The sequence below is a fragment of the Capra hircus genome, unplaced genomic scaffold (assembly GCF_001704415.2).
Source record: "Capra hircus breed San Clemente unplaced genomic scaffold, ASM170441v1, whole genome shotgun sequence".
In the NCBI taxonomy this organism is placed as follows: Eukaryota; Metazoa; Chordata; class Mammalia; order Artiodactyla; family Bovidae; genus Capra; species Capra hircus.
Window position 1 is genome coordinate 23352 of NW_017189809.1, and position 5271 is coordinate 28622.

At 46.5% G+C, this 5271-nt stretch overlaps 1 pseudogene; it reads left to right on the forward strand.

Moving 5' to 3' along the window:
• The first annotated feature begins 246 nt into the window (after positions 1-246).
• Positions 247-1279, forward strand: LOC108634686 (annotated as a pseudogene).
• The last annotated feature ends 3992 nt before the right edge of the window (positions 1280-5271 follow it).

The following is a 5271-nucleotide window of genomic DNA, read 5'->3' on the forward strand; positions in this document are numbered from 1 at the left end:
GCGCCCAGGGCTCACTCTCCCTTGCTATTCAGCGGTCTCAGGAGACAGGTTGGCCAGGAGAACAGGAGCCCCTGTGGGTCCTAGAGCACTGGCGTCGAGGACCCCTCAGAGGCGGCTTCCATTCAAGCCAGGGAAGACTCTCCTCGCTGAAGGTTCTCACAGCATGTCCTTGTCCCTCTTCCAGGTGCCCTCCTTGCCTGCTTTCCTGCCCGCACTCCCACCTGCAGCCCCTGACCTGCTGTCAGCATGCCTCAGAGGCACAAGAACAAGTTCTATACCCATGGGAAACCTCACCAGGTCTGGGGGGACACTCAGGAGGCCCAGGCCAGTGCTGCTGCAGCCCCAAAAGAGGAGTGCCCCTCCTCCCCCTCTTCTGCCCCTCATGGTTCTCCCCTGAGCTCCCCTGCTGCTGGCGATCGCCAGGAGCTTCAGGGAGCCATGGCCCCTAGCTCTCCTGATGCAGGGCCTTCCTGTGCAGGATCTGATGAAGGTGCCCAGGGCCTAGAGGAGGAAAGTGCAGGTGCCTCCCAGGCAGCCCCTGCCACTCAGAGCACTCGCAAAGATCCTCTGGCCAGGAAGGCCAGGATACTGGTGGAGTTCCTGCTGGAGAAGTACACCAAGAAGGAGCCCATCACGCAGAATGCCCTGATGAAAATCGTCAGCAGGAAGTACAGGAAACACTTCCCTGAGATCCTCAGTACAGCCCCGTGAGTGTGTGGAGCTGGTCTTTGGCCTGGAGATGAAGGAAGTCGACCGTAGCAGGAACATCTACACCCTCATCAGCAAGCTCAACCTCGGAGGAAACGATTGTCCGAGTGCTGAGGGGGGGGCTGCCCAAGTCTGGTCTCCTCATGGTGCTCTTGAGGGTCATCTTCATGAATGGTAACCGCGCCACCGAGGAGGAGATCTGGGAATTCCTCAGTATGTTGGGGATCTATGCTGGGAGGAGGCACTGGATCTTTGGGGAGCCCAGAAGGCTCATCACCAAAGATCTGGTGCAGAAGGAGTACCTGAACTACTGCCAGGTGCCCAATAGTGATCCTCTGCGCTATGAGTTCCTGTGGGGCCCGAGAGCTTGTGCTGACACCAGTAAGATGAAGGTACTGGAGGGTCCAGCCAAGTTCCACGTAGGGTCCCTAGTTCCTTCCCAGATCTCTATGACGAGGTTCTGAGAGATCAGGCGGAGAGAGCAGGGCTGAGAGGTGAGGCCAGGGCTCCACCCATGGCTGAGGCCTTTGCCCCTTCCAGGGCCAAGTCCCGCAGCTCCTCCCACATCTAGGGAGGGGGCAGGGCACTTTGTTCCCTTTGTCTTGGAAGAAAGCAGTCAAGCTCCTAAATAGTGCATAGCAGTAGGGTGGAGGGAAGAAAACCAGTAACTTGTTACAGCTTTAAAAAGGTAAGCAAGTTTAGGTCTAGTTTATATATATCTGTTTTCTTTTATCCATATGAGAGATATATAGTGAATGATGATTTAAAGTAGAAAGGTGAAGAGGTGAAGGAGGTTTTAGTATTTTTAAACGTTCTTACTTTGGATAAGTTTTATTGTGCTTCACAATTCAAATGTATGAATTTTATAAATCATAGTTTGTAGCTGTTTTAATGTTTTAAAAGTTTGGGTATTTGTAAAACACACTGAAAGTACTGAATATATTGTTCACAATGCAAACAAGATAACATGACATTAGAAGAGAATGTTTCTTGAAAAGCATTCAAGCTTCTAAAGAGCGCGTGGTAGTAGTGGGTAGATCACATTTATTTCGATCATATTTCTCTGTTTCACACAAGTAACTTCTACATATTATATGTTTCTTTTTTTTTTCCAAATATTTTTACTTCTAAGAGGTTGTTTTTCTTCAGAGTATTAATTTGGTAATGATACTGCTGTTATATTCACTGCTGTTTTAAGAGTTTTAAAGGTACAGTTTTGGTAGACATAAAAGATTCAGGAGCCATCTGTATTGCTTTCTGATCTGCAAGTAGGTAACATAGCATTGCAAGAGTGCTTTTCATGCAAATGTGAAGGAAGACCACAGAAACTATTGAGAAACAAAAAGAAAATGGAGAAAAGAGTAGAGTAAAAAGTCTTTAACTTGTGGTTAACCTTATTTTAAACTTCCTTTTAGTAAAAATAAAAAATACTGTGACTTATTTAGCTCATTTAAGAGTATTTGTTTCTTTTGTGCTAATTCACTGCATATTCTCTGCTCTCTCCTGGATTAAAAATAAACTCAGATTTGAGGGTTTCCTAGTAACATAACCCCCGCTTATTACAAACCAATACTTCTTCATCAGTATGCCACTGCTTTATATGTAGTACATGAATTCCAGCATTCATGTAGGATCGGATTTAGCAGACTGCATTTATGGATGGATAACCTGCCAATCTCTCAAGTTCACAAACTGATGAAGTGACCTTCCTGGGACTAGTCCCCTGATCTGGAATAGTGCAGAGCCCACAATGCGCCACTTCTCCCAGCATAAGCCAGACATCATGTCTTTTCATTCAATTTTCCTCTAAACACTCCAAAAAATGTGTCTCGTTGGATGCATGGGGCCCTGTCCCAAAGAACTGTTTTGGAATAAAGTTTAAAAAATGCTGATAAATGAATGGTATGAAAGAAGACAAAACTACTCAGGACAATGTGGTCATGAACACATGCAATGTCAGATACCCTGAAAAGATCAATATGCCCTCATTTATCCTTCCTGATTCTCAGGGACATAAAAAGCCTTAGCTTAAGCTCTGTGTCCTCAGGTCAATGGATGGAAGAGTCCCAGCCTCTGATAGTTAAATTCCTAAGGGAGTTTAAGGCTGTAGCATGAGAGGACAGGACTCATTAGGAGATGGGAAGTCAGTGTGAGGACCTGGAGAGAGGACAGTAATAGTGAAAGGATGGAGGAAATACAGGTCTTCCTAGGAGCCTGACTGGAGGACAGGTGCAGCCAGCCATCAGAAGGCCTCAATTTCCAATCCCAGCTTTCTGTCCTGAGAGACCACAGGTAGATGTGGTAAGTTGGGCAACCTCCATTTTCTTCTATTGGGTCTCAGAGAGTTGTGGGCCTTACTCTGAGCACATACCCTCAGGAAAAGAGACAGGAGCTCCAAGACCTCCCAGCAGTTCCAGAGGACACCTGGTCATTTCACCAGAGGAGCTTCAGGCAACCCCTTGATGTGGCAGGAAGGACAGTTCTTTCATACGTGGGTCAACTGCTCTCTGCAGACTGATTTCTCTGGGTTTTTTCCTTCAAGTCCTCCATGATAAAGGGAACTGAAGGAAGGCCCCAAACCAAGTGGCGTGCCCTCCCCTCAAGTCCTTGCTAGGAAAGTTTACCTTTGATGTTTCTGCACATGCATGACTGCCCCTTCCACTTGTTGGGAAGAAAATTGCTCACTAAATTCCAGACAATAGTCCAAGCTGGAGCCTTTCATTTAGAAGGCTCCCACCAAGAGAAACGACAGCTCTTGGCTGGGGGAGCCTGCCTCCATACGACAGGGATAGAATAGCATAGGATACAGGTAGCTGTCCCAGGTGACTCTGTGGAAAAGAATCCACCTGCAATGCAGGAGATGAAGGTTTGATCCCTGTTCTGGAACATCTCCTGGAGGAGGAAGTGGCTACCTATTCCAGTATTCCTGCCCTGAGAATCCCATGGACAGAGAGCCTAGAGTGCTGCAGTTCATGGGGTTGCAAAGAGTACATGAATGAGGGCCTGAGCACAGACAGACAGAGAGGTAGATCTAGAAGTATAGGAGGGGAATAGAGATAGAGAAACCTAGGAACACTGGTAGACCATTGAAGTTAACATTGTTCAAGAAAGGGATCAGAATGTAGTGGAGGAAGGCAGGTTTTGTTTAAACATAAAGCCATAAATAATCCATGAGATGTTCCCCAGGCCTTTAGGTAAAAGAGGAATGTCACAGCCCTTCTGTCCATTTGAAGAAGTTCTAGAATAATCCAAGTTTGACCTCATAAGGTCAGACACTCTTCCTGTTCCAAATGAATTGGGAGAGTGATGTAAGCCTGACCTCTATCAGAGAAGGCAGTCTTGCTAGTCCTCCACTTTCCATTGACTATAGAATATATTCCACTTAATCCTCCAGGCAGAGCTTAGTCACCTGCCTGCTTGCAGAGCTTAGTCACCTGCCTGCTTGCATCTCTTACATGCATCCTATATATATAAATCTATTTCTTGCCTAACATTTTGCCTCTGGCTGAATTCCTTCTGCGCTAAGACACAAACAACCTGAGCCACAGTACGTCCAGGTACCAGGTAAGTGTTTCTAATTAAAAGACCATGGTTCAAGTCCCAAACTGGAATTTGGGTGGGGTTGCAGTCCTGGCCATGTGGATTTGAGTCAAAACCTGATGTGATAGGTTTCAGGAGAGGAGGTCTCCATGCTACCCAATCAAAAATTTTAACCTATGGCCTGTTAAACTGGCTCATAGGGCTAGAATGAAAGTCACTTCTTCTGCATTCTCTGCGCCTAGACTCCCAATATCTTTGCTTTTGGTGGACAAATACAGACACTGTATGCCTTGAAAGCCTCCACTTTGTGTTTATAAAATTTAAGCAGTGTGTCTACAGGATAGGAAGAAATGGACAAAAAAGAAAAAGAAATTGAGCTAAAATTTTTCTGGCTACCTTCCGAAATATGGCTGTCCTGGTGCCTCAGATGGTAAAGAATCTACCTGAAATGGCAGGAGACCTGCGTTCAGTCCCTGGATTGGGAAGTTCCCCTGAGAAGGAATGGCAACCCTCTCCAGTATTCCTGCCAAGAGAATCCCATGGACAGGGGATCCTGGAGGGCTACATTCCATGGGCCACAATGACTCAGACATGACTTAGAGACTGAACAATAACAGCAATCTCCTAACACTTCTACTTTACCACTCCTTGCTGCAGCTAGTGAAGAAGCCCATTTGTCCTAGAGCCTGTGCTGCAGAGTAAGAGAAGCCACCACAATGAGAAGCCAGTGCATCCCAATGAAGGTAGCCCCCTACCCCTCGAAACTAGAGAACACACACGCAGCAATGAAGAGCCAGCACAACCAAAATTAAATACATAAATAATTTCTTTACAAAACTGCGCTCAGGAAGCCACAATGGCCCCTGGGGCGTGAACTGAACCACATTCTGCCAGCAAGCTCACAGGTGAGGGATGTCACAGCCATGAAAAGCCATAAGGGACTTCAGTGACACCTGAAGCCCCTATGAGCATTCGTCATTTCCTTTTCAGATGGCATAACTGACTGTGCATCCCTGAAGACTT